Raw genomic sequence first — 11,075 nt, 5'->3', positions numbered from 1 at the left:
CAATATGAAGTAGATGTGTGGAATGAGGTTATAAATCATCACATAAGGTTTCACGCACATCAATATCTATCATGAAATAATTTTTTTTTCTTTTTAGAAAATTGGGTATAGGAACCTAATTGAGATAATTTTGTGTCACGATAATCCGATGTCAATTATGCTTATATACCTTAGCCAAATGACTTAGTACGAGCATAGATTCTTCCTTAGGCAACTAAGTGTAGGGTTCATCAACTTCTTCTTGATCACACGTCAATATACCATAAATTACCACTCATGGTACTAACGAGGGGGCTTTCCCGCCCAAGGTGTGGTCTAGTTGTAAGGCTTAGTCTTGTGCTACCACCAAAGACAAAGCCCGACAACATGATGACCAGGACAAATAGGTATGAAAAATTTTGAAATATGAGAAATCATATAAAATGAGTTGTCTGTAATGCAATGTTGCCTAAGTTTGATGATTAAAATAGAAGAGCAAACATGGTTTTCAAACAACTTCTAAATTGAGAAAGGTAGTATGTGATCATAGATATATGTGAACATGATTGATCCTCCTCACTTAGTCCTATGTGTAAGAAAACAATCACAATCACCAAACAATGCAATGAAATGCCAATTGAGTCAAGGCCAAAATAGGGGACATGCTTTATCATTGGCAATATATGAGATGTTCAAGTTTGTAGAAATGCATCAATTATAATCATAGCCAAACGATGACGGGTCCCATCACGGTTGCCATCTGTTTGCATCCCAAAATTTTATTGGTTTTGGAGTGCCTCAAAAAAATTGAGTTTTGTTTTGAAATAAGAAAGAAAAGGGACTCGCCCGTCGGTACGAGGATCGACCGTTCCCGGCACCTTTACCAGGGGTAATCAACCCAAGGGCTATGTTTATCATTGATGCATTCCGTTTTAACTTAAACATCTTTTTGATTCTATATGCGATGCAGAAAATATTGAAAGTTTGATGTTTCAAACTTTTGAAAAGATTCTTGAAGAGTTGCTTGAAAATGTGAAATGTTTTGAAGAAAAAGTGGGACTAGTAAATATCATTTGAAAAACTTGTGAAATCATTTTGAAATCACTTTAGTGCTCTCTTAAGACTTTAAGTAGGTTTGAGATTTTGCTCTAATTCGGTTACCACCTACCTAGAGCTCCATCTCATCTTGCTTAAGTTATTTTGGAGAGGTGCTTGTGATCATAAGTGAAATAAAGTAGGTGAGAATGCATGAATGCATTTATCCTATATGATTAAAAGAGTGTAAAACATTCCTACCACAACATTCATCTAAAGTCATTCCTACCACAACATACATCTAAGATTTCGTTGTTATAATTATTATATATAAGAAGGAAAATTTTTTTTTTTGAAAAGGGATAGAGATTGTAGACCATCAAGCATGATTCCAATATTGGGTCATTACTTGGTTTGTGGTCTTAATGAAGTTGGTAAATAGAAAGTTCATGAGAGGAGAATATTAAAAAGAATACAAGAGATAAAACACTCTTATGAAAAGATAGATAGAGAAATAGAGAAAGACATGCATACATGTGTACATACCATCACATATACACATATATGAAAGCTTAAAAGAAAAAAATGAATTGATTTGAAGAGAAAGAGAGATTTTAGAAGAAAAGAAAAATATCATATGTATATATGAGTATGAGAAATTTTATAAGAGAAGATATTTGTCTTGCAAAGAGGAATAAATATTTGAAAGAGAAGAAACATAGCACATGTACATACGTATTCATGCACATATGAAAATTTTTAAAATGGAAAGTGAAAGCATAGAGAGAGAAAGATGGGGGGTCATCATGTTGACATAGATGTATATAACATGTGTATACATCCATACCATCACAAGATTAGAAATCAAGGAACAACTTAAAATTACCAACTTCAAGTTTAATGTAGGCCGGATGGGAGCTTGGACTCATGCAAGAGTTTAAGCTAAGTCCCTAAGGCCATGTTAGAAGGTTCCTTTTGAAAATGTTTTGGAAAATAAACATAGAATGTTATTATTTAGTTTGTTGTAAGAAATATATTTCTTCCACCGTTGGGTATGGAAGAAAACAAGCAACATAATGAGACACTCGTTAGGGTTTATAATGGGATGATTAAGAATGAAACTAGCGCAAAATGACATGCAAATGCATATTAACATGTACATTTTCGTGAAGGTTTATCCCGAGTTCGACAAGTCCCAACCTCAAAAATTAATATGAAAATAAAGAGACCCCAAACCACACTCTCATTCCTACCATACATTCACATATAAGTAGAAAACCAAACAACTATGCATGGAAAATATATAGACAACATTCAAAGAAGGAAAAAGAGAAAGAGGATGACGGAAAGTGCAATGTTCAATTAGGAGGGAGGACATGATGTAACTATGAAATGATATGTCACCTCATCTTCTTATGTTTTTGGTGCACTTCAGTATAGCCTCTTGACTCTAAAATAGATATTGAGAGCTATCTCCTTTTGCCATGGGGAAATAAGGAATAGAGGAAAATAAGAGGAAGCCAAAGAATAACAAGAATGTATTAATGAAAAGAAAGAACATTATTAAAATGAAAGATCATCTCATCTTTCCATGCTCCCAGTGCACTTGATCATAGTCTTTTGTCTTTAAAAAGAGATTGAGTGCTACCTCCTTTAGCCATAGGGAGATGAAGATGAGGAGAAAGTATAGAAAGAAAAACAATAGCATATTTAATAAAAGAGAAAGCATGATTCAATCATGAAATGAAAGACCATCTCATCCTTCCATGCGCCCAATGCACTTGAGCATAGCCTCTTGTCTCTAAAGAGAGATTGAGTGTTATCTCCTTTGGCCATGGGGAGAGAAGGAAGAAAGAAAAGAAAATAACAAGAAGAATACTATATTGAAGAAAGGAAATAACAATAACAACAAGAATATATTCATGAAGGGAAAGAACAACAACAACAAGAATACTTGAAAGAGCATGATTTGATCATAAAATAAAATATCATCTCATCTTTTCATGCTCCCGGTGCACTTGAGCATAGCCTCTTGTCTCTAAAAAGAGGTTGAGTGTTATCTCCTTTGGCCATGGGGAGATGAAGATGAGAAGAGAAAATGAAAACAATTAATAAGACTATATTCAAGAAAAAGGAATAGCATAATAATAAGAACATATTAATGAAAAATAACAACAACAAGAATACTTGAAAGAGCATGATTTGATCATAAAATAAAATATCATCTCATCTTCTCATGCTCCTGGTGCACTTGAGCATAGCCTCTTGTCTCTAAAAAGAGGTTGAGTGTTATCTCCTTTCGCCATGGGGAGATGAAGATGAGAAAAAAAAAAGAAATGAAAGAGATGATGATTACATACCTCTAATGAGAAATGACCTAAGGAAGATAAACACCTTCACTTGAAATCCCCTGTGAGTGAAGCTCCAAGATGATGCCTCCAAGAGGGTTGTAGCTTGCTCCAAGTTGGAGAGGAAAATGGAGAAAGGAAGAGGGAGAGAGAGAGAGCTCAAGAGAAACTCTAAGTCTTCAAGTGAGAATACACTAGAGTTTCTCTCAAGGGCCAATCTTGCCCAAGAGGGGGGGGGGGGAATGAGAGGTATTTATAGAAGATTTTGGAGCCAAAACCCTAAATTTGATTTTTTTGACTCAAAAAGACTAAAATCACATTCTAAAAGGAGGTTTTTGGTCAAAAGGAGGGGCAAATCGGTTTTGTTTACCCAAAAAGACTAAAATCACCCTCTAAAAGGAGGTTTTTCGTCAAAAGGATGGGCAAATCGGTCTTGTTTATCCAGAAAAACTAAAATCACCCTCTAAAAGGAGATTTTTGGTCGAAAGGAGGGGCAAATTGGTATTGTTTACCAAAAAGACTAAAATCACCCTCTAAAAAGAGGTTTTTGGTCAAAAGGAGGGGCAAATTGGTCTTAAATGCTTGATTTGGATCTAATTTAGATCTGAAAGTTGTATTTTGGATTTCATTTGGATCTAAGAGTTGTATTTTGGATTTGAATCTTGTGCTTAAATTTGAGTTTCGCACTTGGATAAAACATCATAATCTTTTAGAAAAATTTGAGGTGATTACAGTAGGCTGAAGATGAACTTAGACTCATGCAAGAGCTTAGGCTAACTCTCCAAAGCCACATTAAAGATGGTATTTGTTTTTGAAATTTTTTTGAAAAATACGATTTCAAATATTTGATGTATAAAAATAAAATCATGTTTATCACAAGAAAATTTAGTCCTCCTACGTTGGGTATGGATGAAAGTCAAATATTCATGAAATTGCTCATTAATTAAAGAAAAAGTAATCCATCATACATGAAGATCATCTCAAGCATAAACAATAAAAAAAACATCATAGCAAACATATTTTTGAAGAATAAATGAAGAGATGACATTTGTTTCACCTTGCTCATGCTCCCGGTGCATTTAAGACATAGCTTTCGATTTTAGATAGAAAATCATTTGAGCTTTCTTGCACGGCCATCGGGAGGTGGCAAGAAGAAATGAGAATAAAAATGGAGGATTACATACATCGAATATAGATGAGTCTCCTCCTTTGAATGATCTTATGATCACCTCAGATGAAGCTCCAAGATTATGAAAATGTCCCTCCAAGAGATCCCCTTGTGCTCTCTTGAAGAGTTTGGGCTTGGTAAAGATTGCTCCCAAGGTTGAGAAGAAGAAAGAAATGGAAAGAGATAGCTAAAGGAAAATCAAAAATTTTAAGTGAGGAAGCATGAGAGGTTCCTCCATGGTTGGCTCATGCTCGAAAGAGAAGATTATGGGTAGGCCTGGGCACTGGGCCAGGCCGCCGCCGGGTACCCAGCCAGGCTCAGGCCCGAGCTCATTTTTTACCTTATCGGGCTTTAGCTTGTTGTGTCCGGCCCGGCCTGATATAACGGGTCGGGTCTGGGTTAATGTACTTGGCCCGTTGGGGCCCATTGGCAGTGATTCAACTTTTAAGTTTGTAACTTCTACGAAAGACATTTTTAGGGTTAGGGTTTTCGAGTTTCGGCTTTTCGTTTTTTGTTGGAAAGAGAAAGAGGTGTGTGTGTTGAGCCACCGTCGCCGCACCACCGGTCCGCCACCGCTGCCGTCGACCTCTGGTCCACCACCGGCGCACCACATGGCAAACTAACGAGAGCTGGGGTTCAATCATCAGTCGTCGCCGAGTCGGTTTCCCCTCTGGTGGTTCTTGTAGGAGGCTACTGATTTTCATCTTCACCGTGAGCAGGTATTGAAGTGATTTCCTTTGATTTTGAATTCTTAAAGTTGGTGGTTTAAGTTCAGACGTTTCGTTCGATTGGCTCTGTTCTTTTTCTTGATAGATCAGATTTTTTTGCTCTGTTTAGTTTTCCAACGCATGTTTAGCAACTCTTGAAATATCACCGACTTGATTATTGTGTCTATCTCCTTCACTCTTGTTTGCTGCATTACCTTCTCCTTGATGGTAGCTGGCATCAAGTACAAACATTACTCTTGATCTATCATGCCTAAATATGGACCAACGTTCTGTTTTCGATTAACTATTAAAAGAATATATTTAAGCATCTATCTTTTCCATCTCGAAATTGTAGAATAAATGATAGTACGTGAGAGAGTTTTGTCTCTGTTTATATTGCTTAGTCTAGTTCAAACAGTTGTTTCTATCTCCCTGTTTGATCTTTAGTTCTTGGGTGCATTTATCAGTGATAGCAAATTCATCTTATTCAACCAAGGAGCTGGCCGAATCACTATTTTTCAGGCTAAAGTTTCAAAATTTTTTTAGGTAATTCATTCGGCTCAATTTCACTAACAGTTGGATGGAAAAAGAAGAGGGGGTCAAACAATATGCAGATATAAAACACACATTGAGAAAGTTAGTGGAGACTTCTCTGGTTATAAAAACTTGAATGAAAAAAATGCAGTTACTGTGGAGGAAATAGATTATCATTAAGGAAGCCGAACAAGTACCAGTTACGTCTTAACTCTTTGGAAAAAAAGTGCTGCAACTTCTGTTTTCCCCTTCTCTGTTCTTGGTAGCCTACCAGTAGTCAGCTTTAGGGAACAGGATAGTTGTTCTCTTTCTTTTTCTTTGATCTCTTTTCTTTTCTGTACTACTAAAAAAAACATGTTTAGTTGTGCTTGAGATACCTAGGTGGAATTAACTCACTACCAAAATAACATGATACATTACATAGTGTACGTAACAACTGCCTTATAGCATATTTGTGGTCAGCATGTTTGATACATCTAAAAGAAGAGAGAGGGGGCACACACAAACACACACACTCTCTTTTTCACTGCCTTTTATCTCTCACTCACCTACCTTTCCTACTTTATGCAAATCTCTAGTTGTTCTTTCTTTTTTTGTGCAGGAAGGAGTGGAAATAACTCAAGATGCATCTACAGAGCCTCTGCGAGCACTCATATTTGACAGACAACTATCACTGTTTCTAGATTCTATTTCATTTATTTTTTACCATATATCTTTGTTACATAGAAAGATTTTGATTAGCTTTTTTGTTACTGTTAAATTGCAGATGGACATTTCAAGGTTACTGATGGACTCTGAAGATGTTTACTTTGTTTTTCAAACTCTCTTTTATCTTTATCTTTTTGGCAATTTTAGTTTCTGTTGTGATCTGTTAATTAATGTTAGTTAAGAGTGATTGCTAATGAATCAATGATGATCAGATATATGTTTAGAGGTGAAAGAAGATCATATGTGTGTTCAAAGTTCAAGCAAGGTCTTCACTTTAGCAAGTCTGAGTTGATGTTTTTTGCTTTGATGAGAGTGCTTTTCAAGTCTGGGTTCATGAGATATTTTAATCTTCAATACAATTTGGTTGTATAATTTAGAATGGCTGAAGTTGAATTTTCTTGTCGTGGCTGCACTCTGTTGAGGAATGTTAGAGCAAATGTTTGATCAAGACTCCTTAAAAGTGAGGCTTAAATGAAATATACAAATGAAAAGGCAGGACAAAGCGTAAGCGAAAGAGGTTCTTTTTAAAATTACAAATGCACATAAGATTAAAAACAGTGCCGATCTAGTCCGACTCAACGACAATTAGAAAACGGTCCGGGCCGGGCCTCGGATGTGGTTGAGTAGGCCCGGTACCCGGCCCGGCCCGACCCGTTAATAGTCGGGCCGGGTAGCGGGCCCACCCGATGCAACATCGGGTCATTAAAGACGTTCATAAACGGGTCGGGCCGGCTCGGCCCAGCCCAATGCCCATGCCTAATTATGGGGGTATTTATAGAGAGTTTTGGAATCAAAATTCAAAATTTGATTAGTATAAAACTATTTTTTTTACTTAAAATCTGTATAAAAAATGCTTGTTGTTATAAATGGGTGGGCCGACTCCATTTTGTGTGACTCTGGGTTTGTTTTAAATCCGGATTGAGTTCAATTGGTCGTCAATGCATTCTAGCGAGCGATCCGGATTAAGTTCAATTGGTCGTCAACGCATTCTAGCGAGCGATTTAGGCTCAAAAAATGCATCTTGGCGCATCCGGATTGAGTTTGGAATCCTTGATTTGGATTTAAACTTGGATTTTGGATCTAATTTAGATCTGATAATTGGATTTTAGATTTGGATCTCGCGTCTAAGATTAGATTTTAGATTTGGATCTCTCGTCTAAGGTTGGGTTTTAAATCCAAATAATAAAATAGTTTTTTTTAAAAAAAAAATTTGGGGTGATAACAGAACCTATAGACAAATTGTTAGCTCAAGCAGTTAAATGTATATTTATGGGCTATCTTGAAAATTGTAAGGGGAATAGATGCTTTGATCATATCTCTCATATACTAAGTATATAAGGGTGAACATCACATTTTTTGAGTAGTGTCTACTATGCATAATTAGGTGCCAATCACTCTCCACGTCCTGTTCCTCTTTTTTCATTAGAATGTGTTCTTTGTGTTCCTTCTTTTGTTTTTATTCAATAACATGCATGCACGTAGGAATAGAGGGAAAACCGTCCTAAGACAACTGCGGCGCAGCATGAGCTCTCCATAGGCCCTTTTTCTTTGCTGAAACCGGAGATTAAACATTGGAAATAAAGAACTTAACAAGAAAGTAATGCTGGAAACATACTGACTCGGATCGAGACTCATCAAAAAGAAAAAGAATCGATCGACTTTTTGATCCAAGGAAGACGTGCGCTTCCCTCCAAAGCTCCTACACTTTCATTGGCTTCTCCAAAAGTCCGGCACAGGACAGGAAAGTGGGCAATGGAAGAGGATGGGCTGGAATCATGAACGAGGTTTCCCACAGCAAGCAGCGAGTCTTGCTGGTTTTCCTGTAAACTCAGCAAAGAAAAGTGAGGTCTAGAGAAAAAGAATACCACCAAAAACATAAAGAAATCAATGGAAAAGAGAAAGGAATGAACAACACCCGGCAGCAAGTCGATAGTGTACATGAAACCTGACAGCAAGTTCGGGACGACAAAAGTCGCAAAAGAAGAAAAACAAAGCAAGAGGAAGTTCCACGATTGTCCCAAAGATGAGGTTCTCTCATGGCTTCTATGACGAGAGGAAAATTCTCTAAAACACTCATATTTCTCATAGAAATTGCATAATACCTCAAAAAATTGCTTCCTATAGATCTACATACCCTAGCTTCCTCGTATTTCATGTCATTTCCAAATTAAAAAGATCTAGCTAGGGCTGCACAACAAGTCGAGTTCGAGTTTCAGGAACTCAACTTGTTTATACTCGACTTAACTTCCAAATCGGTACTCTATATAATATTGCCAAAACCAGTTCACGGGTTTTAACTTTTAAGGTAAAAACAAATTTCATAAGTTACATGAGTTAAATGCTTACACAAGTTAAACGAGTTAATGGTTACACGAGTTAATGTTAAACGAGTTAATGCCTAAACAAGTAAAATGGGTTAAACCAATGTTGTAAAAGGCGGTAAAACGAGGCAAGGCGTTGAGCCTCTCATGAGACGAGGCGAGGCGTTAATTGAAGCGTAAGCTTCACAGACAAATTTGTGAATTATATAATATTTATAAAAATAATAACAAAACTGAAAAAAAGTGACTACAATACTAAGCATATCAATAAAGAACAATACACAACATATGCAAACCACAATAATTTGTAAATCCAAATAAATATAATGTCATAACAACTAAGATTCAGATGATAATATCAACTAAGAGCATAAGTAAATAACAAGTATTGCTGAACAATAACATATGTAAATGTATAAACATTAAAAACATTTGAATGATAGCACAATAAATGATTTGAAAGTTTTATTTATTTACCAAAGAGAATGAACTCTAGTTATGCTCACATCCTGATGCACTGCATGTAAGATTGAGAATTCTCATAGCAAAATTCTTCAATTCTTTTGTATCGTCGCCAAATGTATTCCACCAATCAGCTCAAAGGGAAAAACATTAAAAAAAAATCAAACAACGTTCAATGTATAGACATGCCCAACGCCTTTCCTTACAACAAGTAAAAATGGAAGGAGAAAAGTTCAGCCTCGTTTTTTAAATCAAAAGTTCAATGTATACCATACAAGTTCAATGGCCAACGCCTCGCCTCGTTTTTTAAATCAAAAGTGTTTTCAGCTACATATAATATACAAACTATAGGCATATGGAAGAAATGAACTGCTGTATTATATGCTAACAGAAAAAAGCAAGACATTTAAAGTTTAAACTTACATGCAAGTTGGAGAGTGCCTTGCAGCCAGGCCTGTAGTTGGAGAGTGCCTTGAAGCAGACGTGCCCTTTCAGTTTCACCTTCTCAGCCGTGAAGAAGAAAGAGCGAAGGAGAAAAGTGTGGGGACGGGTGATTTGGGATTGATATTAAGAAAAGGGCAGTTAGGGTAAGAGAGTTTAATTAGGGTTACATTAAAAGCCATTAAAGAGACTAACTTTTGTAACTTACGTGTGACTAATTGTTTGGTTAAATTTTAATTTTTTACATTAAAAGCAGCTAGCCAAGTGTTGTCCTTGAGGCGCACGAGTCAAGTACAAGTGTGCCCATGTGTGAGGCGTACGCTTCACACACATGAGGCGCACGCTTCAGGACACGTGCGCCTCATGTAAACCGAGTCAAGGCGTTTTTCACTTAAAAGGCCTTGACTCGCAATTTTTTTGTGAGAAGCGTACGCTTCTCACAACATTGGGTTAAACGAGTCGAGGTTCGAGCTTGATTTTGTGTAGACGAGTCGACCTCGATCTTGCAATAAGGAGCTTGACTCGAGTCCGAGCTGAGCTTGAGCTCAAGTTTTTTGAGCCAAGTAGAGCTCCATCTGGCATAGCTTGGGCTTGACTTGGCTCGTGTGCAGCTGTAGATCTAACTAGGTTCAAAATCCAAATAAACTCAGCTGGATCGAGGAGGTTTGGATCTGGTTCACTGCTGAAACTTGCTCCAGAACATTGAGATGCCTTTAATTTTTCAATTTAGCTCAGCTTTCATTTGTCTTCATTTAAGGTTTAAAACCGTAGATGAATGCATACAAAATGCATGTGTTAAAATCTAATGCATTATCACTATGCTTAACTTTTTTCATTTGTAAGAAACAAACAAAGAAACTGCAATTATAGATAAAACTTGCTTTAATTTTTTAATTTCTCTTTATTGACACCGACTTCTTTTGGCTTAATAGTCATTTGTTCAGTAGTTCATGGGAAAAAACTTAAGAACAATTTGTTCATTGTCTTTTGATTAGTAGTTCATGGGAAAAAGTTAAGAAAAAATTATTAAAATATTGTCTTCAAGGTTAAAGTGTTTCCAAGCAATTATTAGTTGTTAGACTTAACAATGGGTCCCTTGAGCTAAGCACGAATTGATAACTATTTATAAATTATAAACTATCGTCAGTACAGAATGCTTACTTTGGCCTTTGAAATGTTTCTTTGGATATTTCTCCAATTTCTCATGAATATTAGATATGATCATTATCATAATCTCTCTCTCTCTCTCTCTCTCTCTCTCTCTCTCTCTCTCTCCCCCACCACCTTATTTTCAGTGAGCAGTTCACAGCCAGGTTTTAGGAAAAATAGAACGGCCGGATCTCAAAATATTGTCAACACCTAAGCTCTACAT

Source organism: Nymphaea colorata, chromosome 9 (assembly GCF_008831285.2).
Source record: "Nymphaea colorata isolate Beijing-Zhang1983 chromosome 9, ASM883128v2, whole genome shotgun sequence".
Taxonomy (NCBI): domain Eukaryota; kingdom Viridiplantae; phylum Streptophyta; class Magnoliopsida; order Nymphaeales; family Nymphaeaceae; genus Nymphaea; species Nymphaea colorata.
This window is presented reverse-complemented; position numbering follows the sequence as displayed.